The 27,292-nt window shown below is 45.0% G+C and overlaps 1 long non-coding RNA gene across 1 annotated transcript; it reads right to left on the reverse strand.

Moving 5' to 3' along the window:
• Positions 1-7,774: 7,774 nt before the first annotated feature.
• LOC140710489 (uncharacterized) lies at positions 7,775-26,822 on the reverse strand. The gene is made up of 6 exons (XR_012091545.1): positions 26,559-26,822; positions 14,404-14,460; positions 14,050-14,120; positions 13,495-13,546; positions 12,791-12,858; positions 7,775-7,960 (listed from the first exon to the last, which is right to left on the reverse strand). It is a non-coding gene; the product is annotated as an uncharacterized lncRNA (long non-coding RNA).
• Positions 26,823-27,292: the final 470 nt, after the last annotated feature.

A 27,292-nucleotide genomic window follows, 5' to 3' on the forward strand; every position in this document is an offset into this window, starting at 1 on the left:
CCTGTACTCCCAGAACTTTGGGAGGGCAAAGTAGGCAGATCACGCGGGCAGGAGTTCAAGACCAGCCTGACCAACATGGTGAAACCCCATCTCTACTAAAAATACAAAAAAACAAAAAAACAAACAAACAAAAAAAAACAGCTGGGCCTGGTGGCGGGCGCCTGTAATCCCAGCTACTGGGAAGGCTGAAGCAGGAAAAATACTTGAACCCGGGAAGCAGAGGTTGCAGTGAGCCAAGATCATGGCACTACACTCCAACCTGGGCAACAGAGCGAGACTCCGTCTCCAAATATATATATATATATATGATATATGAGATATATATATATCATCGGTATATATCTTATATATAAGATATTTTTTATCCATTTACCGATTGAGATATATATATATAAGATATATATGATATATATATTAAAACCACATATATATTAAAACCACATGATATATATCTTATATATACATATCAATCGGTAAATGGATAAAAAAATGTAGTCTGCCCGTACAATGGAATACAAGAAAAATCAATGATCTACTGATAGAAAAACAATATGATGAACATCAAAGCCATTCTGCTGAGCAAAATGAGCCAGAAGTACATACTGTATGAGTTCATGTATACAAATTCTTAAACATTGAAAATAACCTATAGGCACAGAAAGTTAATCAGAAGTTGCCTGGGGTCAGGGGTGGAGGGAGAAATGGACTGAAAGGACCACGAGCAAACTCTGGGAGCGATGAATATGTTCTGAATCTTGGTTGCAATGGTGATTCAAAGGTTTATACATCACTCAAAGCACAACAACCAGGACAATTTAAATAGATCTTTATCTTACTTTTACCACAATAAATTGGATTTTACAATTAATGTGCATGCTAAGCACTGGGCAGCAGCTAGTTGAATTGGAATTCTGATCCATCAGATTTGGGATGGTTCCTAAGATTCCACATTTGTTACAATCTGCCAAGTGATACCCATGCTGATGGTCTGAGTTCTACACTTAAGAGAAGCTTGAGACTACAATTATTCAATCCCCAAATGATGAAGCGGAGGAGCGTTTTATGAATCCTCTTGTCAGGTGTGATTAACATTACCTCTCTTATTCTTTTAGAGCTGTGTCACATCCCAGAACTTCCCCTGACACGACATTAATACTCTGTGAGGTTGCTAATAGCAATCATATCTGGTATTTACAAAGCACACACTAAGTGTTGGGTACCATTCTTACAGCTGTACATGAATTGACACATTTAATCCTTAATGCAAAAGCAGGTACTATTACTATCTCATATTGACAAATGTCAAAACAAAAGCCTAGAAAGTTTATGGGACTTGTCCAAGGTCACCCAGCTGATGAGCAGACAAGGCGGATTCAAACCTAAGAGTCCCAAACTCTTAAGCACCATTCTCTGTGGCTTCTCCTTAGAGGAATTATAATCCTCTGAGTGAGGAAATCTTCCTGCTTTGCCACACTTTATGGAGGGCTTTACTGGTTCAACATCAAATATTGATTGCACACTTACCATGTGTCAGGGCTTACCAAGGAGTTGGTGGTCAGCTCTGTGCATACTTCCCTGAAAACACATAATCCTTTGCCTACTAATCCAGCATTGGTGGTGCCCACTCTGTACATTGTTTGCCGAGAATGCTGACTGTTGTTACTTTGCCACCTCCCTCCATTCTCCCATTGGGGGAGTCACAGGTAAGCAGAAGCAGCCTCATACATTTCTCTAGTGTCAGAGCCAGAGCTATGAGAGAACCCGGCTATGAGCATCTAGGGATTTGTTCTGCTTTTTTGATCTCTGACTATCAGAAATATGGAGCATTGTTCAGATATCCCTGCAACTCGAGGAAATTCATTTAAACTAAAGCATGATGGCTGTCAGTGGAATGTAGCTGACTCTGGAGTTCCTTCCTGCAGGCCTGACGTATTAGTCCATTCTCATCCTGCTAGAAAGAACTACTGGAGACTGGGTAATTTATAAAGAAAAGAGGTTTAATTGGCCCACAGTTCTGCAGGCTGGACAGGTAGCATGACTGGGAGGCCTCAGGAAAATTTCAATCATGGCAGAAGGTGAAGGGGAAGCAGGCACATCCTACATGGCTGGAGCAGGAGGAAGAGAGCAAAAAGAGAAGTGCTACACACTTTTAAACAACCAGGTCTAGTGAGAACTCACTCGCTAGCACGAGAACAGCAAGGAGGAAACCTGCCCCGAAGATCCAGTTAATCCCAGTAGGCCTCTCCTCCAATACTGGGGATTACAATTCCACATGAGATTTGGGCAAGGACACAAAGCCAAACCATATCACCTGTCAACATTTCCATCTCCTTGACCAAGTGGGAGTGACAGACTCCTGACCCCTCTCCTGGAATAAGGATAACACAACCCAGGGCTTCAGAATTGTGGGCCCCATGTGCTAGCTTGTTGCAGCAAGTCTTGCAGAAGTTGAGTGATGGGGACAGAGACGCAGTGAAGGCTCTACTGGGAGAGCTGCACGATGCATTAACAGTGTCCACTACAGTACAGGAGGCTTTCAGGAGAGATATAAGGAGGAGTTAGAGCCGGGCGCGGTGGCTCAAGCCTGTAATCCCAGCACTTTGGGAGGCCGAGACGGGCGGATCACGAGGTCAGGAGATCGAGACCATCCTGGCTAACACAGTGAAACCCCGTCTCTACTAAAAAAAATACAAAAAACTAGCCGGGCGAGGTGGCGGCGCCTGTAGTCCCAGCTACTCGGGAGGCTGAGGCGGGAGAATGGCGCAAACCCGGGAGGCGGAGCTTGCAGTGAGCTGAGATCCGGCCACTGCACTCCAGCCTGGGCGACAGCGCGAGACTCCTTCTCAAAAAAAAAAAAAACAAAAAAAAAAAAAACAAAAAAAAAAAAACAAAAAAAAAGGAGTAGTTAGTTTCCTGAGCGGGAAGGTTGTAGATCACAAGAGCAGATGAGCAATGAAGACAAAACCAAACTCGAATCACAAGGACTCAGATATAAATCCACCCTGAGGCAGGGGATTGGACCCATTGACCTGCCAGAACCCTTATGTATATAAGTTAGCCCCAGAGAGTTTCAAATCTGATAGGACTTTGTGAGTACCATGTAGAAGATAAAGGAACTGATCCAAGGGAATGTTGGCCAAGTCCACTTCCCAGATGAGAACAATATGGCTTAAAAACAGCCTGCACAGCTTCCTGGTCGTCCTATCACTCTTGCCGAATAGCATTTTGGTGAGCTGGGGATCAATGAATGAGAAACAGATGGATTTAATTTCCCTTGAAATTAGGGATGGGTGAGCCCAGCCACCATGTGGAATTGCCGAATGTCTCAAACTATTTTTTTCAAGTGCTTTTGGTTCAGCAAAACCAAAACCATGGTTTCACAAAGCACGTTTCCCCTCATTCGTATGAGGGCTCATGTATTTAAGGGGAAGTTGATCTGCATATTTCAACTTCTTTACACTTCACTTATCAAAATGCTAAATAAAATTTCCAGGAAGTCTGAGAAATATTTTATAACTTTTTTTCCAAACTCTTTTATTTAGGAAAGGAAACAGTGGGGAAGGTTGGAAAATCCTATGAAAGAAAAGGTGGGTTCAGGTGGAAGTTTACACTTTTAGGGAGTTCTATGTCCCAGAATTATACACATGTTAGGTGTGCAGTCACAATATGCTCAATGAATATATTTGAAAATCTCTTGAAAAGTGAGGGGAAGGGTGGGAAAGTTCAATAAGGACAAGTTCAAGGAAAGGCTGAAAAATACAACACAATTTAAAATAGCTTCTGATCTCTAATAGTCAGGCAGTGTATTCCTAGTAGCCATAAAACCAATGATGCAGAACTATAGCATCCTTGTATCATCCACCAGCATGAACTCCACCATTCTTCAGGTGTCTTTTCTCTTTATAAGACATGTGATAAAGGTGCTTATAGGATGCTTATGAGTGGAGGGATGGCCAGAGGAGAGGGTGGAAGAAATGCACCACAGAGGGTGGGTGGGAGCAGGTGGTGGAGCAAGTGCCCAGTTCCATCTTTGTTTTAGAGAGTGACTCAGACCACAGACTTATGTGTGAGCTCTGAAGAGCTATTTCTACTTAAAGCTTAGCTTTCAGTTCCAGGGGACCAAGCAAGACACAAGGGGGAGAGATGCAGTCATCCCACCTCTCAGGGAGCTCAGTCTGTTTGTATTGCGCTGGAAGTACAGTGCTTGCTCATCACTGACAGGCGGACTTCTGCTGATAGTGGCAGACAGTGCAGCAATGGACACTGCCCAAAAGGAGAGAAGAAGGAAAAGGCAGCCCCTTGTAGTATCTGATTACATTTGTCTCAAATGCCCAGGAGACATTCCCTGGGGGTTCCCGGAAAAGCAATTTGAGATGGGGATTTTCTACAGGCAGCCATAATAATTATTGATGAAATATAGAGAATAATGTTTATTATGATTCATATACTTCTCGTTTTAATCCCCAGGCTGGTGTAGGAAGCGCAAACATGGATTACATATCTCTTTAAAGCCATGTATTTTCTGGCTTTTAAATTATAAAATTCAAATAGGGTTGTGTGGCAGTGACAATAGGAGTTGTCAAATATTCCTAGGACTCCCCTACATTTCCCAGCAGCCTTCCAGGTAGTTAGGTTGGTGGCAGTAATTGATTTGGGCCAACAGGGCGTGAGCATGAATGATGTGTGTCCTTTTCTGACAAAGATGGTCAATTCTTCCATTCCTCCCCCTCCTCCCTCAGTGATCTTGGTCTATAATCTGCCCAGATGTTTTAGCTACACTGGACTTCTCACAAAGGAGAACTGAACCTTTATTCTGTTAAACCACTGTGATTTGGTGGGGGAGTGGGGAGGGTCTTGTTTGTTACAGTAGCTGGTGTTAACCCACCTGATTAACACAGCTGTTAACTAGACTAATACAAGTTGTAAACTTACAACCTGTCGTTATGATACCCTGAGAGTAATAAAGCTGGTGGTTTGGGGTAAGATTCTTAGAAGTTTTTGAGAATATAATAGTGCCTTGTATTAGTAATCTACTGGTATATCAAAAACGATCTTAAGAGGTAGTAGTTTAAAACAACAAACGTTGATTATCTCAAAGTTTTTGATGCTCAGGAGTTTTGGAGTGGCTTAGGTCGGTGGCTCTGACTCAAAGTCTGTCATGAAGTGTCATCAAAATGTTGGCAGGAGCTGCAGTCATCCAAAGGCTTGACTGGGGCTGGAGAATGCATTGTTCATAGGAGCCCTCAATTTATTGCTGGTTTCTGGCTGGAGTTCTCATTTCCTCATCAGATTCTCCTCTTTGTAGAGATTCTCAGGCAAAGGAAGCTAGCATCATTCAGAGAGAGTAATCCAAGAGAGAAAGCAAACAGGAAACCACAGAATCTTTTATTGCCCAGTGTCTCATGTTGCTTCCTCCCCCCACCCATTCATTAACAGTAAGTCACTAAGGCCAGCCACACTCAAGAAGAGGAGAATAGGTTCCACCTTTTCAAGAGGGTTTCAAAGAATTTGTGAACAGATTTTAAACTCTATACACCCCATTCCCCCAGAGTGGGTTTGTGGGTAGCTAACGGGGTAGAATGGGGGGTGGCACCTAAGTTGGGGGGTTCTGTGATCCAACATAAATCAGGCTAATAGAGTGTAATGGTGTGACTGCTCCTATCTTACATTATTCCTTAATCTCATCAGCAGACGAAGGGAGCCCAGCCAATTCTATTCAAGCAACCTCCACTGGGCCCCTGACAAGCATCTGCATATGGAGATGCCAAGGTAATCTGAGATGGGGATTTTCTACAGGGAGCACAGAGAAATTCCTGTTTACTTACCTCTGTGCATAGACATGATGCAGCGGAAATGAATTCTCATAAAACAGGACATTGTGCTGGATCCAGCCTGGCCCTGGCTTTATAGGGAGGTGGAGTTCCGGCATTGTCCTCTGACGTGGCCCCCTCCTGCCAACCTCCCAGCTTGCCCGGTGCTACATAGTGTGTTAATTGCTGATACAAACCCTGGGAATTTGCAGAGTAGGATAAGATATATCCTACAGAAAGAGAAGTTCTTCCCTTTGCATAAAACATGTGCAAATGAAGCTGATCTTGATCTTAGCCCATGGCAGGGAATGGCAGTAACACTGGAAATATTGGCTCTGTGAAGGCTGGAATTTTCCATCTTTCCTCCTATATTCATACTGCTATATAAGTGTGCACTAAATAAAAAGCACCTTGCTGGTATTTTTTAAACTAATTGAATGTGCTAGCATTTACCATGGCAGAAGGTGTGGTGATAAGAGGGTGACAGGAGTTCTGAGTCTCGTAGGTCTCTGATACCTGAAAATTCACCAGCCCAGCCATGCGGATGGCAGCCTTGCACCCTGGGGAAATGGTTGTGTGAGTTCCTATAAAACAATAACATTGGGGTCTAATCCAATTATGATATGACCCACTCTTGGCTGAGCCCAAAGTGGAATCTGCACCATGGGGCAAGGCAAGGACCAGAGATAAAGGCTCAGTTTATGCCACTCCTTCTCAGGCTGATGGCATTTACTTGCATAGCCATAAAAAGTAGCCACTGGGGACTGTGGCAGAGTGTGGTAAAGCTGGCCATGTTGCAGTAGCCTGCCAATCACTATTAGCGGCAGTGAGAATGGGACATTTCCTTAGACTCCCTGGATTTGGACAGCAACAACAGGCTCTGGGGCCACAGTGGTGGTACAACAGAGCTCCACTGAGCTGCCAGTGTCCAGAATGTGAAGTCCTCTAGGCTAAGGGGAACATAGCTTCTCCTACTAGGAACTGATAAGGAGGAACCACAGCTCAGCCATGGGAAGGGCAGACTTCTTTCTCATCCTGGCATGAGCTTCCCTGGTTGAGACACCAGACTGGTGAAGTATGACATACTGGTTTTAGTTAATTTTATTTTAACTTTAAGGGGACTTTTAACTGGACCATCACCCCCAGGACATGTTTCATGTAAAGAATAGCCAAGAAGGCCATAGATTCCACCCCACCAATGACACACAGCAACTGACTATTCACCCCCATATCCTGCGCTGGATTTTCCATATGGCCAAACTCAAGTACACATATTGCTTTACCAAGTGATGTTCATCTTTGTCTGCAATTACCACCGTGATTACATTTCTCCTCATTAGCCTAGATGGGAGGGTGCAGGGAAAGATGGTTGGATCAGGACATCTAGTTTCCATACTGCAAACTGAATTTGCTTGGTGGCTCTGGTCAAGTCCATTGACTCATCTGTGCCTCCTCTTGTGGCCCTTGTTCAGATATGCAGTGATTCCATGACTAATTTTCAGTGCTGGTCTCAAGCATGTAGCTGCCATTTGGTGCAAAGCATTAGCATATCTTTATAATTGCTAATGAGGGAAAGAAAATTCCAGAAAAGCTCTTGGAGGAATCTAAGAATAACACTATGAGCTAAGCATTCTGTCCAAACAAATTTCATTAAAAGAAAACCAAATTATTATCCTTTTGCAAAATAATAGCAATAATGGCCTTAACTAACATTTGCCGGGTTCTAAATATGTATCTTGCAGTGTCTAAATATTTTACACATTGTTTTCGTTGCCCCTGTTCACCCCATTGGTGAGGGAGACATTCCACGCTAGAATCATGAGGATGACCAAACACATTACACTCGACGCTTAGCAGATGCGACTGACAGCAGTTATTATTCACATACACTCTCAGCTTCAGAGAGGTGAACACAGCATGGGATGCCGGCCACACAGGGGTTGCCCTCAGGAGCAGGGTGAACAGGCAGGGGCTGTGGGTGGCAAGCTTTGTAGCAACAAGAGGGTGAGGTGCCCCCGGTTCCTGCAGGAGAATCTGATGGGCTTTGAACAATTCCAAGCCTAGCAGGAAACTGACACCCACTACTCAGGGATAAGTAGGAGCTGTGCCTGGTCCACTTGATAAGGTGGGTTGCTTGACAGGAACCTTATCTGCAAGAGTAGAATGGAGAGAGGCTCTTGTGAGTAGGTCAGCAGAGGCCCTGCTGATTTGACCAGATTTGAAGGCAGCACACTATACCAAGCCTTAATTTCAGCCTTTACATGACACACACATATTGTTTCATCATTGCAACACTCCTATGAAATATCATTACGCCTTTTTACAGATCATGAAATTGAGGCTTAAATGAGGCTAAGCAAATTGCCCAGTGTTTCCTAGCTGGCAAGTGGCTGAGCTGGTATTCAAAGCCAGGTTTGTTAATCTCAGAGTCTGACACCATAAGCAACTGTGAACAGGTAGATATAACAACCCATCTTAGACATGAATCAAGAAAAAAGAAGGACAAGGGGGGAACACCCTACCCCAGATAACCAGAGAGCTCAACTTAAATACACGCAGTCCTTTGTTCTGTCCACCATTTGACCTTCTGAGTCCCATGCTACCTTCTGCAAGGCAACTGGGTTCATAAAGCCATCTCAGTGACCACTAACAGCAGCAGCTCTGCCTCACACTTTAATCAGTGTTTAAAAGCCCAACTGCTCGGGACACACTTTTGATTTTACAGCCTGGGGGACAAGAAACAGTCCAAGCAGATCAACCAGCTTTCAGGTGCTTCAAATTCCCAAGGCCAGGGATGGCACCAATCAGTCATCCTTTTGCATGTGGATGTTGGGTATATCAAAGGGACTTGATGTTCTAGAATAAATTCTTCTACACTGAAAAGAGGCTTTAGATCTCTTTCAGTCCAAATCCCTCATTATACAGTTAAAGAAAGTAAAGTGGCCTCCCCAAGGTCATAAAGTTGGTTAGGGCAGAACCTGCTTGCATCCCTTCCCTAAACTCTTTCCCAACTCCCTCCTCCCGTGCACACCTCCCACTCTCAAGTAGAAGAAGGGAGAAACTCTCTTCCTCAGCACCCTTTGCAGTTAGGCTGACCATGTGACCTGTTGCAGGCTTTGTGCCAAGAGGGAATCTGCCAGGGGGAGTCTGGGAGTGGTGTTTCTTCCCTGATAGAAAGAAAGCATGGAGAAAGAGCTCTCTCACCATCCTCTCCAAACTCTACCTTCTATAAGAGCCAGTGGAGGACCTGAGGCTTGAAACCAGAGGTGTCTTTTAGCCGTGAGGGAAAGTTCAGAGATGCAGAGATAGCAACTCAGCCTCAGGTGTGTGCTAAATCAGTCCCCAAACTGCCCTTCCTGACTCCTCATTTCAGTAACAATTAATCCAAGTTTAAACCACTGTTAGTCATGTTTTCTCTTCTTTGCCGCCAAACACCCTCCTCTGAGCAGCAGTCACTAGAGTCAGGCAGTAGGTGAAGACCCAGCAGTGTCACCCACTAGTGATGAGACCCAGGGCAAGGAACTTTTCTCTGTCTCAGTTTCATTTTTTGGAAATGGGCATATATTTTTACAGAGGTGCTATAAAGTAGTGCTCCCCAACCTTTTTGGAACCAGGGACTGGTTTCGTGGAAGACAATTTTCCCACCGACCAGGGCTGTGGGGGTGGGGGATGGTTTCAGGATGACTCAAGTGCATCACTTTTATTGTGCACTTTATTTCTATTATTACATTGTAATATATAATGAAATAATTATACAACTCACCAAAATGTAGAATCAGTGGGAGCCCTGAGCTTGTTTTCCTGCAACTAGTCAGTCACATCTAGGGGTGATAGGAGACACTGACAGATCATAAGGCATAAGATTCTCATTAGCAGCATGTAACCTAGATCCCTTACATGTACAGTTCTAAATAGAGTTTGCTATGAGAATCTAATGCTGCCACTGATTTGACGGGAGGTGGAACTCAGGCAGTAATGTGAGCAAGGGGGTGGGGGGTGATTATAAATAGAGATAAAGCTTCCCTTGTTCACCTATCACTCAGCTCCTCCTGTGTGGCCCAGTTACTAAGAGTCCAGGACTGGTACTCATCTGTGACCTGGCATGGGGGAGTAGTTGGGGACCCTTGCTGTAAAGCTTAAAATCTTTATAAAGAGTGTATAATATTTTCTAGCTCACAATTGACTGTTAGCTAGGATTATTTCATTATTCTCTCAACCTACCTTCACAGAGGCTCTCCAACACAGAGCTCCTCAAAACTTTTGACAATACAGATGAATTACCCGGCAATCCTGTTTAAATTCAATTTCTGATTCAAAAAGTCTGCCTTGGGCCTAAGACTGCATTTATGAAATCTTTTAGGGTATGTCTGTGCTGCTGGTGCTCAGATCACACTTTGAGAAGCAAGACTGTGGGAACCCTCTGGGTCTGTTTCCTGCTAGTTCAGCCTTCTAGATGGTGGATCTGCACTAATAGCATGCCCCAGCCTTCTCACTATACTCACGGTAGCTCGTTCCTATAGTCAGACTGTCCTTGCATCCAGCAGCATCTTCATCAAATTCCAATTCCTGGGCTGAGCCAGTAACTCAGACCCTGCTTCTCCAGGTCTAAGGGTTGTCATTGTCAATCACAATGTCACCCTCAATGGCCCATGGTCTAGCCTAGTCACAGGGAGCTGGTACAGTAAGACAGGTATATGGAAGAAATCTGGGGCTTTTTGAGGATTTCGTTCAAAGCAGGATGCGAAGGTTCATATACTTCAAAACTAGAGCCACTTGGGGACCTTGGTCTCAGGATGATATATGTTATGATAACCCCCAGAACTAGAATCCATGAATTCCCTTGATCCAGCACTGTGCTCCAACCCTGGGACAGGCTTAAAGTTTGTCCTGACCCAGTTCATCTCATCTGCCTGCCTGCACTTCTGTCAGCTGCCTGTGCCAGGTGTCTCATCCCCCTCCTTCCACCTGTGAAGAAGCTCAAAACCTGAGAGCTCTACTTCCTCCCAAGGCCAGTCTTGCCTTCACATACTGCTTCCCCTTCTTCTCCCTGTACTCTCTCCACTGGCTCTTCCCACACTCCTGCTCCCCAGTCCTGTGCTTTGCTCTCCATCCTGCTGAAGTTCACCTTCGTTCCTTCCAGATTGTGCCCTCAATTCCTCTCTTAGTCCATTTTGTGTTGCATGACTACCATAGACTAGGTAATTCATAAAGAAAATATATTTATAAAATTTATTCTTACAGCTCTGAAGTCTGGGAAGTCCAGTGTCAAGGTGCTGGCCTCTGGTGAGGGCCTTCATGCTGCGTCATCCCCAGGCAGAGGACAAGAGAGCAAAAGAGAGCGGGAGATGGCCAAACTTGCTTTTATAACAAGCCCACTCTCATGATAACTAACCTACTCCTGCAATAATGACACTATTCTATTCATGATGGTGAAACCTTCATGGCTTAACCACCTCTTAATGGTCCCACCTCTTAATACCATCACAATGGCCATTAAATTTCAACACAAGTTTTGGAAGTGCTGTGTTTTGATTAATTTTCCCCTTCAAAAAGTCTGTTGAAAAGTCTCAAATGTAGCCGTATTAAGAGGTGGGGCCTTTAAGAGGTGAGTGAGTCATAAGGGCTCTGCCTTCATAAGAATGTTAATCCATACATGGATTAATGGGCTATCACAGGAATGAGTCTGTTTAAAAGCCAGCGTGGCTCTCATTTTCACACCCTTGCCATGTGATGTCTTGAGCCATATTGAGATTCTCCAGAGAGTCCCCACCAGCAAGAAGGCCCTCACCAGATGTGGCCACTTGACCTTGGACTTCCTCAGAGCTGTAAGAAATGAATTTATTTTCTTTATAAATTATCCAGTCTCAGTTATTCAATTTTAGCAACAGAAAACAGAGTAAGGCAGGAGGGGACATTCAAACCACAGCATTCCAACCATGGCCCCCCAAACTAATGTTTTTCTGCCATACAAAATGCATTCATTCTATCTTGATGCCCCAAAAGTCTTAACTCATTTCAGCATCAACTCAAAAGTCCACAGCCCAGAGTCCCATCTGAATTAGAAATCGGGGGAACTCAAGGCATGATTTATCATGAGGCAAATTCCTCTCCAGCTATAACATGGGAAATTAACAAGTTACATGCTTCCAAAATAAAATGGTGGGACAGACATAAAGTAGACATTCCCATTCCAAAAGGGCAGAATAGGCAAGAAGAAAGAGATAACTGGTCCCAGGTATTAATAAATCTAAAACCCAACAGAGAGAACAACATGAAGCTCCAGAATAATATGCTTTGACTCCATGTCCTGGGCACTCTGGGGAAGGAGTTGGGCTCCCAAGAACTAAGGCATCCTTGCTTCTATGGTTTTGCTGAGTTCAGTCTACCTAGCAGGTCTCATGGGTTAGAGTGTGGCACCAGCAGCTCTCCCAGGTTAATATTTCAAGCTGGCAGCTCTACAGTTCTGGGGTCTCAGAAGTGACCCTGGCTCCACTAGGCACTGCACAGCCCCTGCAGCAGATCCAACTCCACATTTCGACTCAGCATTGCCCAAATAGAGCTCTCTGTGATGGCTCTGCCTCCATGACAAGTCTTTGCCTGGGCCACCAGGTTGACTGTGACAGCCTTTCAAATCTAGGTGGAGGTCACTGTGCCCCACAGCCCTTGCATTCTACATGCCTGCAGAATTAGCACCATGTAGATGCTGCCAATGCCTACAGCTTGTACCTTTTGGAGCAGTTGATTGAGCAGCAGATTGATTTGGAGCAGAGAATCGCTGCACCAGGATGTAAAAACAGAGATCCAAGGTGGTCCTGGACAGCGAGCCCGTACAGGGCATCCAGGCCCATCCCCCCAAATCATTCTGTCCTCTGAGAGCTCTGGATCTGTGACTGAGGGCAGCTTTGAAGATCTCTGAAATGCCTTTGGGGTCATTCTTCCACTGTCTTGATGACCCCTTCCATCTGTACGGGTCTCCTTACCCAACGGTTTGTTGGCCACACCCTTGGTTTCCTCATGTGAACACATTTTCATTCTTTAAATGGTCAGGCTGAATATTTTAAAAATTTTTCTGTTCTGCTTTTGTTTTAAATTATAAATTTCATCTTTAAGTCACTTTTTCCCTCTTGGATCTTACTATATGCAGTTAAAAGTAGCTGCACAAATCCTCCAATATTTTGCTTAGAAGTTTCTTCTGCTAGATATTCTAGTCAGACACTCTTAAATTCCACCTTCTATAAATCCCTCGGGCATGGACACAATTTGACCAAGTTCCTTGCCATTTCATAACAAGGATGCTCTTTACTCCAGTGTGCAAAAAGATATCCTCTTTTTCCACCTGAGACCTCATCAGAATGACCTTTACTGTCAGCATTTCTATCAACATTCTGATCATGGCCACTCAGGTAATCTGTAAGAAGTTTCATACTCTCCCTACAGCTCTCCTCTTCTTCTGAGCCCTCTCCAGAATTGTCTTCCTACTCTGTTTATAGAAATCTAGGCTTTTTCTAGCCTACTCTTCCAAAGTTTTTCAACCTTTATCGATTACCCAGTTCCAAAGCTACTTTCACATTTTCAGGTATTTGTTACAATAACAGCCTCAATTCTCAGTACCAACTTTCTATCCATTTTGTGTTTCTATAAACACAGGTTGGGTAATTTATAAAGACAAGAAATGTATGCTCACTGTTCTGAAGGCTGGGAAGTCCAATATCAAGATGCTGGCATCTGGTAAGGGCCTTTGTGGTGTGTCATCCCATGGCAGAAGGTGGAAGGCAAGACAGCACGAGAGAGCAAGAGAGCAAGAGGGGGCCAAATTCACTAGTATAAGCAGCCTACTCTCATGATAACTAATCCACTCCTGCAATAACAATTTTTCAATTAAAAATAAGAATTTTTCAATTCTTGAGGGTGGTGCCCTCGTGGCCTCATCACCTCTAAATACTGTCACACTGGCAATTAAATTTTAACATGAATTTTGGAGGGGACATTCAAACCACAGCACTCTCCAATCCTCTCTTAACATCTTCTATAAGCCTCTAATTTACAATATGCCAAATGCCACTACGGCCCCTTGTTTGAAACATGTTTGTCTCCCTAGTCACTGAGCTTTCTGAAGGCAGCAACAGCCTTTCATCCTGGATCCTCTTTCTGGCTGGACCCTTCCCCTGGCCCTACCCCAACCTAATATGCCTTCCAGGCACCTGTGTCACTCTGGAGGTCGAAGAGCACAGGCACTTACCTGTGTGATGTGTTTTTCCATCTTTGTTTCATTGCCTTCATCAACCTTCTGATCAAGGTAGCCAGAAGCTGCTGTATGATCAAGTAAGAACATAAAATCTCAGAATTATTAATCACTTCTACTGTGCTGGACACCCTGATAAGAAATTTATGTATGCCCATTTAATGAATTCTTACAACTATTATCACTATTGGATTTCTATCATCTCCACTTTACAGATGTGGAAATGGAAGCTGAGGGTAGGTAATGGGAATATTGCCTGAGGTTGCACAGCCAGGAAGAGAAGCAGTGGAGCCAGGAGCCCAGCCTCTGTTAACTTCTAGCAAAACGGCTCAAGGAAATATAGGCACAAACCTGATTCTTGACTGGCTTCTTTCCACTGGTGGAAAGCTGGTGGAAAAGTGGAGGGTCCTGTCTAAAAGAGAGTAGATTAGTTAAATCACTGAGTTTTGTTTCCTCCCACCAAACTATGAGTTGTTATTGCAAGATCCCTGAGTCAATGCCAATCTTCTACCGTCCTGGGAGCTTAAATACATTTGGCAAGCAACACCAAGTTATACGGTTTCCAATACTTAGAGGTATCTGTGAATGCAGATCTTAATGCAGTATATTCTTCTGGGGCTGCATTTTCTGTCTGAAACTGAGAATGTATTTTAGGTGATGTGGTTAGCATAGAACATGCTTCATCTCAGGACTCAGCTAGGATAAAAACAAGGCAGGCACATTGGCCAGTGTCAAGTGTGAAGGCCCAATTTAGGCCCTTACTGTGTTGAAGGCTGCTGGGCAGATGCCAGGACAGACACAGAGGCCAGGCTCCAGCACAGCCTCAGGGGAAGTCCATGCCAGGGTGTACTTGATCTGCTCTCCCACATAACATAAATGATCCTGGAGATGAAGGTCCTGCCAAGAGACCTCCAGGTGACTCCAGGAGTCCTTGACGCTGTGAATCTTTGCACCATACTTTAAACTACATTTTTACAGAACCCCAAATGCCTGTCGCCTCCTCAGCTCCTTTTGTAAAGGAACATGGGTAAACCATGGACCATTAAGAGTAGACAAAGTTTTGCCAAGTCCTTGGTGCTATGTAGGGAAGAGCTTCTCAGAATGTTCTGCTGGGTCCCTCTAGCTGCAGAGGAGGGCAAATGAGCACCGGGGGTCTGGAGGGATAGCCCGAAGCAGCCCCATAACTTGCATGGAATGTTTTTGAAGTCTTGTATTTATCTTAATAATTCATGAGAATTTTACATTTCTTTCCATGCTATACCCATGTCTATTTTATATTAAATGTAGCATTAATAATTGCCTGAAACCTGAAAAAACGGTGCCCCAGAAAGCTGCACCCACAGTTCTCCCATAGCCACCCCAAGGGGACATATGCCCCGGTTCGAAAGCACAGATGTACGGCGTTAATCTTACTGATTATTCTAGAACCTTCTCTTGCCCACACTTAGAAAAACCACAGGCAGCCAGAGGCTTGAACCTAAGTAACATGCACACAAGTTCAGACCCAACAAAGGGAAGAATTTCCAGGAGATATTTGCGCACAGACTCAAGAAGCCTTTTAGAAAATGAACAAGCAAAATACCTCACCATAAGGCAGGGACTCCTAATATTTTGGATTCTCTCAACACTGATGTAATGTGCAGAGATCCTCCCCAGAAAACAAAACAAAACAAAACAAAACAAAACATTTCTTAGGTCTGTGTGTTCTTTAGAGATTTCCAGAGACCTGAGGCCATCCGTGGACCCCTAAGAATATAAAGATTCCCACTGAGATCCTTTGTGCAAAGGCCCTTTGTAGAGGGCATACGTTTTCTTTAAATGTTTTGAGCCAGTGTCTAAACGTTGAGAAAGTTCACACTGATGTCTGGATCCTGGAGACTTGACAGCTTTGGACCTGCACGATCTCATGGCTCCATGGAGGGGAGGAGCAGCCGCTGCCCCTGCAGCTGGGATTCCCCGTCCTCCCTGCCACACCACCACCATTCCTCCTTCACAGAACCCGCCAGCCCTTGTGGCACCTTAACTGGTGACTCTTGTCATGCCATTAGGCCATCGTCGGGGACATCAGGCCCTGACAGTGGACAAGAGCCATCTGGAGTCCATGCTGGTCATCACCTGCTCCAGCTGACCTTCCACCCAGACCTGCTGCTGGGCTGTGGTTGGAGAGAAGCTGGGTCAAAGAAGTGGAAAAATCTGCAGATACATCCAGTACTGGCAGCATTGGTTGCAGTGAAGGAGTTCAATCCCCTATACGGGGAGGATTCTCCCCACTCCACTTGGAATGGAGCATGAGGGTGAGTGGAGGGTCAGAGCCTGCCGCAGCCATGGGGCAGAAACAGCTTCCCGTACAACATCGGCACCCTCTCTTGGGACGGTGGTGGCTGCAGCAACAAATTAACACAAATAGGCTGACTTAAAACAACAGAAATGTATTCTCTCACAGTTCTGGAGGCCAGCAATCTGAAGTCAAAGTGTCCACAGGGCCATGGCACCCTCTGGAGACTCAAGAGGAGAATCTGTCATTTGCCTCCTCCAGCTTCTGGTCTCTCCAGGCATCCATTGGCTTGTGGCTGTGTCACTCCAATTCCTTCTTTATGTCTGTGTTTTCTCTTCTGAAGACTCCTGTCATTGGATTTGAGGCCCACCTAATCAATCCAGGATGATCTCATCTGGAGATCCTTCCCTTAATTATGTCTGAAAAGATGTTTTTTGCCAAATGAAGTCACATTCACAGGTACTGGGGATTAGGACTTGGACGTATCTTTTGGCGGTCACCATTCAAGCCACTACCCAACTTCTTCTCAGCCATTGGCATATGTCATAGGCAACAGCAGCCCCTAATAACAAGGGTCAGTCATGGAGGTGGCTTTGCCAGTGTTTATGGTAAAAAGTGCCCTCCATGAGCAAGACCTGACTGGGGAGGAGAATACAGAACCACATCGCAACTTGACTCGGATGCCCTTGGTAATGAGCACGACAGCCCAACCGGAGGTCACCAAGAGATCTCTGGGAGGGATGGAGGCACATTAAAGAGATCCTGGAAGAGTGAGTAGGGGCTGAGCCTGATTTTTTTAAACATGCTGTGACCTATTTGCACCCTAAGTCTGCTGAGGCCTGGGGACGTGCTTAATTTGCACAACTGCACCCTCATGAGAGTTCTGGTCTCATCCGAGTCCACCTGCCCATGCCCCAGATCCAAGCCAGTGCGTTCCTGTCTCATGCTCTGCCAACCAGCATGGGGTGAGCCATCCTACACCCACTGAGCACTTCCTGTGTGAAGTTCCCATACTGGGGTATCCCTCTCCCTAGAGCTCTAGATGGAGAGACAGAGAGGCATCCTCCAATCACCTAGGAAAAGTCAGTTAGGTGTGGATGCCAGATGTTTTCATCGTCGTATTCCTGTCCCTTATTTATAAAGTGAGTAGGCTCTGTGTTCACTGTCCCCCAGTGGGATGCAGTAGAAATAAAGGCAGAAATTGCCTGGCTTTGGTCTTCTGAAAGTCTAAGCCCCTGGGAGATTTCAGAGAATCTACTGAGCTGAAAAAATAAAAGGGCTTAGGGGTATGTATTAGCCTGTTATCACACTGCTATAAAGAACTATCTGAAACTGGGTAATTGATGAAGCAAAGAGGTTTAATTGCCTCACAGTTCTGCAGACTTCACAGGAAGCATGACTGGGAGGCCTCAAGAAACTTACAATCATGGCAGAAGGTGAAACCACAGTGGAGCAGGAGACAGAGACAAGGGGAAAGTGCCACACACTTTTAAATGATCAGATTTCATGAGAACTCACTATCACAAGAACAACAAAAGGGGAAGTCCGCCCCCCATGATCCAATCACCTCCCACCAGGCCCCTCTCTCAATATTGGGGATTACAATTCAATGTGAGATTTGGATGGGGACACAGAGCCAAACCAGATCAGAGTAGAAACAAAAAATACTGGACCCATAAACAGACGGAACATTTCCCCAGATCAGGCAATTTTCCCCAGGTCAGGGGGATATTCTGTTGGGGTGTGGGGAGGAGACTGGGATAGGTCAGCAAGATCCCAGGAAAGGGGCAGCTGCCTGGTCCTCTTAAGTACTTGAGAAAGGTATCTTCACCCCAAATGGAGCTTTGAACCTCAGGCTTGATTGCCCCGAGGGCCAGTCAATGGACTGTAATGTATATGGACTGATGATGAGGCCCAACGAGGACCAGAGGATCCACTCCTGCCCCACCTCACTCAGCAGTTCCACAACCTACATATGTCCCTGAGACCATGATCTGGTCATAGAGTAAGGAGAGTGCCTCTGTTTGCTAGGGCTGCCCCAACAATCCACAGATTGTTCACAGGTGGCTTCAACAACAGACTTTTTTGGTAGCAGTTCTAGAGGTCAGAAATCCAAGATCAAGGTGGCACTGGGCTATTTCTGAGGCCTCTCTCCTTGGCTTGTGGATGGCTGTCTTCTGCCTGTGTCTTCACACGGTCTTCCCTCTGTGCCTGTCTGTGTCCTCGTATCCTCATTACAACACTTATCATATGGATTTAGGGCCCACTCTAATGATCTCATGGTAACTGAATTGCCTCTTTAGTGGTCCTGTCTCCAAATACCATCACACTCTGAGGTACTGCAAGTTAGAACTTCAACAGAAGAATTTTAGGAGGTCACAGTTCAGCCCTTTACAAAAAGGAACTTTCAGAAAATGATCCAGCTTGGTGAAGAAATGGTTCTCTTGAAATAAAATTTAAGTCAATAAAAAACACAGATTTCTCTTTTGTATACACCTTGGGATGTGGACTGATTCATGTCTACTGGCCCCCACAGGTGCCTTTTCCCCAGGCAGGAAGGTACAGATCCTGGGTGGGGCACAGTTGTGTGTGTGTGTGTGTTTTTAAAGAAAATCTCCAGGTGATTCTCAGTCCCTCCCACAGAGGCCCACTGCTGTGCCAAGTGGGCACAGGGCAAATCCCAAATCTCTTGCTCAGTTATAAGACAAATAGTCACTAGGTGCCTTCTATAGGCGAAGCATTGTGCAAGGCACCTGGAAGAAAACTAAAGTATGTGGCCTGCCCTTACCTGTTATGTACAGCAAGGCGCTCGGTCAAAGCAAAGAGAGCCCAAAGGCATTCCCATGCTTGGTGCTCCAGACCTCCTTGTGCACTCACATGCCCGCGCTCTTTACTCTCATCCAGGTTCTTTCTCCGTCCCTAGATCTGCTGAGAAATATACTATGGATGGGTCAATTTTTTACAAAGAAGAGTGGGAACTTCCTCCCCTCAAGGGAAATAAGTGTCCTGTGGTGGCAAGGAATAAGGGGAGTGAGGAATAGGACTTTGTGGTAGATGCTTTAACTCCGATGTAAGAGCTAAGTCTGGCATCGCTGCAATTGAATGGATACTATTGTCCCAACTTTGCAGAAGACTCTGTATATCCTAGTTTGGGACCCCACAAAAGTGGACCTTGAGACAAAGATTTTCTATGCAAGCAGTTTCTTGGGCAGGGATCCAAGGAGCACGGTGAGGAAGAGGGGAAGAGGGGCTGGGAAGGGGAAGGGATCAGTAGAGGACACCTAATGAGTGGGCTACTGCTGTAGGCACATGGGGCTGAGTCTCACTGGGGACTCTGAAGCCTAGGGCCATGAGCTCAAGTAAGCATGCACTGGAATAAGGAGAATCCCCAGATCTTGTAAGATTGTTGTCCACAGAGTCTGAATTGACATTGTTAGCTGGGGACATATGGAAGCCAGGTAATACATGGAGTCCTGGCCCATGTCTAGCATACAGTGGATTTGTTTGACTCATAGACCACTGAGTGGTTGTTTTCCTAATTACTCAACAGAGAATCGGAATGAAAATGCTTGGTGGTTGTCAGAAGTCTCACATTGGAACCTTGACTTGTAGCATAGGAGTTTTAATACTGGGGAAAGCCAAATAGAAACCCAATCCCTGTCCTTGGCCAAAATAATTTTTTAAAAAGCAAAATGCATTCCCAGGAGAACAATGGAGCTTAGTGGTACCACCAGAAATTTGAAGAAGGCAGGGGTGGTATCACTGCTATATCTCAATTTAATCTGTTAGGGAGGCAGGAGCCCAGGTGAGCCAATGCGACACCATTTTAAAATCAATTCTATCTTAAAACTGGCAAGGCACATTCCTTGCCAGTCACGACCCGTGGTCCTGAGATGTTTACAGCTAAGGAAGCAGCTTAGTGATGCTACAAGGACACACTCCTACAACAACGAAAAGTCCAGATGTCCCAATACTCATATATGTTTTCAAGATAATTATAGTTACGCTTTGATGTACTTACACACTAAAATGTCAAGGATACTTTTCTTTAAATCGATAGAATAATTTTGTCATGCTGTCAGCCCACCCGTATGTGGGCACAACTTAGTTTAGTCTCTACATAGACAAAACCCCTATATAAAAAATTAAACTTAAAATAAAGATGATACATTCCTCTGCTTGCTTCCTGAGAATACCCTACTCTGTAATGGAGTAGTTTCTAATAAACTTTCTTCTTTCACTGTGCTCTGTGACTTGTCTTGAATTCCTTCCTGCATGACATACAAGAGTCCTCTTTGGGGATCTGGATTGGGACCCCCATTTTCCAGCAACAAATCCATCAGTATGGCCACTACAGAAATCAGAGGGTCATGGAGATGACAATGGACTATCACAAACTCAAGCAAGTAGTAGCCTCCATTGTAGCAACAGTGCCGTACATGGCAAAGAGAGATTAACACAGCCTTTAGAATATGGTGTGCACAGGAGTGCTGCCCTTGACCTGGAAATGTGTACGTTGCCCTCTGTGTCAGCAAAAAAGACCAGAAGTAGTTCCCCTTCATGTGGGACTGATATAGATTTCTCCTGAGGCCTCTTTCCTTGGCTTGCAGACAACCACATTTTCATTGTTTCCTCACTTGGTCTTTCCTTCGTGTGCACAGATCCCTGGTGCATTGCCCCCTTCTTATAACGACATCAGTCATACTGGATTAGTGTGCTACTCTTATAACCTCATTTAATCTTAATTACCTCTTTAAAGGCCCTATCTTCAAGTACAATCATATTGGAGGTTAAGGCTTCAACCCATGAATTTGAAAGGGGAGGGACAAAATTCAGTCCATAAGAGGCACCATGTCACAGATAGAAAGACTCAGCCAGTTATGATCAGCCACCTCAATTCTGGCACGAGGAGCTCACAGAGTAGCCAAGGTGACACAGAAGGAGGTTGAGGTTGTGCGTGGACCCAACAGCAGGGGCTCCCTCTCATCAAGGCTGATCTAGCTATGGCTGCTGCTGCACGTCCAACCCATCAGCACCAGAGACCAACAGTGACACAGAGACCTGCCTAGCCCAAGTGTGTACCCCCTCCCAGGGGACGAGTGTCACCAGTGACTGGCTTCTGCATGGGTATTTAGGTTCAGCCCCTTTTCTTCATTTTGGGATAACTCTGATGGATCATTCCAGTTATGCAGCTCCTGTGGAAGCAACTGAGGTCTCAGTCATAGCACCATCACAGGTCAGCTTCTCTCTCTGCCCACTTCTGCCAGCCTCACTTCCTTACATGTGTATCTCCCAAGAATACTCCCCAGTAAACCTTGGCACCCAGCTCTCAGAGTCTGCTTTCAAAGCACCTATGATAAGACAGTAACCTTTCTAAAACTGATCTGAGAGTGGGCCTGCTTTCAGAATAGTCCTTTCCCCACTATAGAACAATGGTGCCCCTCACCTACTTCAAATATTTCTGTGACTCATTAACCTAGTTGAAATACACACCTGGTGTTCTACAAAAGGAATCGAAATATTGTCTCAAAAGACTATCTTCATGATTAATCAAGGCCCATTGAGCCATGGGACCTCCAACCTTTCCCTTACTGAGAGATACTTCTGCTAATGGTGAAGCTTGGTGTTAAAAATAATGTTTAGACCTGTTTTGTGCCATTCTGAATGTAGAACAGCCAAAGCCATTTAGATTAGTGTCATTTGTTCTCATAAATGTGAATAGAATGCTTTGTGGGACTACCAAATTCTTTAAGACACATTATATAAAATGTGCAGATAATCTTAAGAGATTTCTTTTAGAGTTGGTATGTTTCATTCAATAAACCTGTTTTATCAAATCACATAACATTTATTTGTCACCAGTCATTCTTTTATTTCATCATATAGAATATTGTATATGTGTCTTATTTTTTACCAAGAAATAAACTTTCTAAAACTTATGAAAACATTTAGATGTTAGCTTACAAAAATACACAGCGATAGATTATTTCCTTATTCTCTTAAGGTGTATGTGGAAAATAAAGTACTAAGATCAATGGAAAAACTAATACCTTCCTGCCTGCCCATGTTTTCAAGCAATTAATAAATAAGAGAAAAAAGGAAGCAAAGAGACAACAAAAATACATAATGACATCCCTTCACATGGGGTGGGGGAGAAGCACCACCTCCCCTCCAACAGGGTACCCACACCTTCCAGATTAGCTGGGTAGATCTCAAATTCCAATACTCTGATCTGCCGTCCTCAGAAGATCACGTAGGACTGTCAGATACCTTGTCTGCTTGGGGAAAGGGTATGGAACACAGAGTCCCAGTAATCACACACTTTCTTACCCAGCCTACAATGGCTTCAGAGCACAGAGGCTGCGGTGCCCTTGGCTTCCTGACCAGGTGCTCCTGGTTGGCCTTCCCCCAACACTTCCCAGCAGACCTGGTTCCTGGCAGTGACGCCTTTGCTTTTCTTCCAGGTCTATTTTTGCCCAGAGTCGCCAATTCCCCACCACAAGTCTCCGTTCTTTTCCCCCAAGGACCTTCATTGGTTTTCCCTAAAGGGGTTTTCCCCTGCCCAATCCTGGTGCCTTTGAGTCACAGCCAGCATCCTTGCCAGGGAGCCACCAGCCCACTCTGCTAGCTGACCAAAAATCCTGTTTTTGGGTCTAAGGAAAAGTGCCTCATGTGATCATCAGAGCTTGAGCCAGAGGACATATACAGGCAGGGCTTAGACCAAGGGCCAAAGGCAACAGGCCCCAAGTGAGGGCAGAGATGGGAAGTCATCGGTAGTCACTGCTGCTCCAGGCACCCACCTGGGAGGGCCTGCATTGCCCCATGAGTGACCCAGTAGTCCCATTCCTCTGTATATAGCAAAAGTAAGAACCTTAGCCTTGAAGAGGTCAGGAGGCTTAAAGGGACATTTCCGAAGTTGGGGTCTTTGCACTTGAAGTTATGCAAGTAGTTGAGCATTAGATGTCTTACTCTTAAACCTTGTATGTTCTCCACCAAAAGGTTTGAAGCCTGGTAAAACTCTCGAAAAAATGCACATCATTGTGGTAGTCATGTCTTCAATTAGCCCCTATCCATAGAGCAACATTTTAGCTCAGTGACTGCAAAGACACCCTCTCTTCTTATTTTATCCCTAATGCTTAGGTTGCTGCTGGCACCTAAGAAGTATTAAATAAATGTTGATGGCATGAATGATCATTCTGACTTGAAAGGGCATTTATTGAACTTTTTACTCCATCAAACACAGTAAGCCCTTGATTTTTATTTCTTCCGCTCTAATTTCTCAGAGCTTGCAAAGATTTCCTTGCAGGGCATCATTGCCACCTGAGTAAGAAAGGAAGGCTGCTCTCACCCCACTCACCTGTTCTCCTTTTGATTGTATACTCTTGTGTTCTCCAATGCGTCAAAGTGGTTACCTTCTTCTAATCATAGACAAGTACAATAGGATTGGAAAGTGTCATGTTTTGGCAGGTGAACCTGTTTCTATAAGGATCCTGAAAAGACCAAGGTATATTTATTACCCTCAGTTTCTTTCCCTGACTCGCTCTTCACTCTCTGATGGGCCAGCCTTGGCATATCTCCAAGAGCAACTGTTGGCAGGTCTTTTGCCCAGGAAAAAAATGTCAGCTCCGTGTTACTCAAGTTGTGCCTAAAGATGTTGGTCATTAGCCACTTCACTCTCTCTCACCTGCTTGTGAAATATGGGTTGGATTCCTTCTGACATGTTACATCCCCAGTTGAATTCCTAACGCAAATAGGAATCTATGGAGAGATTTGACCCAGGAGTTTATGACCTGGCTGGGAGGGAAAATCTCCTCCACAAACATCTTCTCTAATTGTTTTGTATCTTTCCCATCTCAACATTCCCACTTCCTAAAGACTCTCATGAAATAGAAGCACAATTTTTGATTGAGCATCCAGTCTGTCTACTCTCTGGATCCCTTGTTACCAATATACTTATAATCCCATTTATAACTAAGGAGTTTAGTTATAAACTAAACTCCTGCATTTCCTCAGGAGGTGTTGGCCTCATAAATGTCCCGCAAACAAGGAAAGTAGATCTTCCAGGAATGGCAGGAATCACGCATGAGAAGACTGAAGGGTCAGCTCTTTAATTGGACCGTCTCAATCGTTTGGGCTGTTAAACAATCTTTTTGTTCAGTCTTTCCCACTTTATAGTAATTAAATAGTTCCTCCCACATCCTCAACAAAGTCAAACACAGCAGCTTCACTGGGGGAAAAAGACCACTCTTGACTTGGGTGAGAAATGTTCTTCCCCACCCATGAGGAAGGCCCAGCAGCAAATCCTCCCACTGCTGAGATTAGAGCAGTTATTTCTGCTAACACTGCCATCCCGTCTCTCTCCCGAACACCTTCTCTGTTATCAAGTTGAGCAAAGCCAGGAAAAAGTAAGCCAGTCAAGTGTTGACTTGGTTGGTGAGTGTTGATAAAATGTTGGCCTCTGTGTGGTTCTGGACGAGACATGCACCCTCCGACCCAGCCAGCCTTGGGCTACAATGAGAACCAAGGAGCAGGTGATAGCTCTTAAACAACACCCAGTCCCAGGTTTTCAGCCCAGTGTTTGCTCACTTATCCCACATGCTTGACTCACGAGGGACCGTGTTTATACTGGGTCTGTCCCAGGGTCACTTTGGTTGAGTGGTATTCATTGGTGCGGGTCCTACAGCAAGAGACCAGGTCCTGATGCCAAGAGAGATTAGGAGTTTGCTAACGGGAAAGAAGAGGAAGAAACAAAAAGAGTGGCTCCAAGTCATGTAAGTTTCCAGGTTGCTGAGCTGACTTGAGCTTGTTTCTACTTGCGGAAAACTGAAATCAGTCTCTGGTCCGGTTGAAATAATCTTCAGACTGTTTGAAAACCATAGTTGGTGGCACGGATTTACAGACGTCTCAGCAGATTGGAGTGCAGGAGAGCAGAGAGTAAGTGGGTTAAGATACGAGCCAGCTTAAAACTTCACCCAGTGGAAACTGGAGCCCCGTCTTTCCAGAGAGGCAAAAAATGAAAAATAGTAATTGTGATGATGATTATGATGATGATGATACGTTAAATAAACCTTCTTGGAGCTTTCTGCTGACTTCTTCTGCTGGTGCCTACACTTTCTGCCTCCCTGGAGGTTCCAACAAACATTCTGACTCTAAAAGGAAACCCTCTGACTCCAAAAGGATAGCCAATTATCTCAAGTTTTACAGCATGAATAATCTACTTGGACAATAAGAGGACTCCAGATATTTGCACAAAAATTAAACCACCACACAGAAGGGTATTATCCCTCTGCCTGGCCTCCTTCTCCCTAAAAGCCTGAACAGTGAACAGACTTGAGTGTTGAACGATCCCTGTTTCCTCCTGCTCCACTGTGAGTGGGTACCAAGGTCTCAGGCATGGATGGGACCAGCCTCTCCATGTCCTTTCAGTTTGAGGAGGGAGGTGCTATCCGTTGTGCCACGCTCGATAGGAGAAATCAAGCATGCACTGAAAGCCTTGACAAAGAAAAAGTTGCTGAAAAGAAGCAAGGTCTGTGGGACATGGGTCCTACTGCTGCTGGACATTTTGCAAAGATAAATATTACATAGTCACTCAGTTTGGTAGGAACTTTGCTCACAAGAATAGGAACTGGAGGGGTTAGAAAACAAAAACTCCAATGGAAAAGGCTAAATTCCTTTTATCTTCATTCTTTATTGTTAACTACTTAAGCCACATAATCCCCTTAGTGTCAGGTATCCCAGGCCAAGAATCCTATATACCCAGGCACATCACCACCCCTGCACCATCAGGCCACATAATACTAGAGACTCATTCAGATAAAACTCTTTCCAGACTGATTAATTGGTGATCGAATAAGTGGGGGAAGGAATAGGGGAAAGGGCAGAATCAGTAAATGAGAAGAGAATTCAGGAAGCCAAAAATTAGCATGGCAGGTACAATGGCACCTGCCCAGATCCCCTCACGATGAAGGACAGATGGCCGCAGCTGCCAGAAGGTGTATTATCCCCTTCAGCAGATGGCTGCAGTTGCACAGAGATGCCTGACTAGGCCATCCCACAACGGACAGATCCAGGCAGGTGTATAAAGGTAGCACTGGGTCATTTTAACCCAATGCTGAACAATGCCGCTAAGCCTTTTTACCTCCTGAGCTTCCTTGGCGTCTGCTGAGGCTGTCTCCTCTGCATCACTGCCCTCTTTTTGCAAGTTAACAAACAAGGAGAGTAATGACTCTACCTGACATGTGAGTCATCATGAGGATTTCTTATGACTGTGGATGCAAATGTGCATGGGAGATGGTAACATCCCATCTGCTAGTGACATTTCCGTCTTCTCCAGCCAAAGCTTGGAAAGACAGCAGGACCTTGAAAATGGCAGCCAGAAAGGCAGCCGCTTCCACCCTGACCTTCAATCCCTAGGCTGAGGAAGTCCTTGCAGGGAGGAGTTAGCTGCTAGAAGTCATGGGAGAGGGGAGGGTACCATTTCATTAAACTCTCATGCCATAGATCATATTGAGCACCTACCACCTATGTGTTAAACTCCAGGCCAGTCCACACACACAGGGAGATGGAAATTAACTAACAAGTCCTGCAAACAAATAAAAACCTCCCGCAGGGGCATGAGCCAAGTAACAGGAGTTACAGAAGGCCTCCCTGAGGAAGTCACACTTGAACTGAGAACTGAATGACAAGAAGGACGTATGTCGACAAAGAAGGGAGAGAAGGTGATTGCAATCTGAGACAAATATGAGTCCCAAGAAGTCCTCGTGGTGAGGGAAGCAGAGAACAGAAGGCCTGGAACACGAGGGTGAAGCCAGGAGAAGTTGGGAGGCAAGAGGTGAAAAGGGGCTGGGGAGAGGATAAGGGCCACGCTGAGCAAGTCCTGGCAGGTCAAAGACTATTCGCTTTATCCTGAATACAGTGGGGAGCTGTGGAAGGGTCTTAAGCAGCAGGCAGATGGTTATACTGGCT

This window comes from Chlorocebus sabaeus, chromosome 2 (genome assembly GCF_047675955.1).
Source record: "Chlorocebus sabaeus isolate Y175 chromosome 2, mChlSab1.0.hap1, whole genome shotgun sequence".
Classification (NCBI taxonomy): domain Eukaryota; kingdom Metazoa; phylum Chordata; class Mammalia; order Primates; family Cercopithecidae; genus Chlorocebus; species Chlorocebus sabaeus.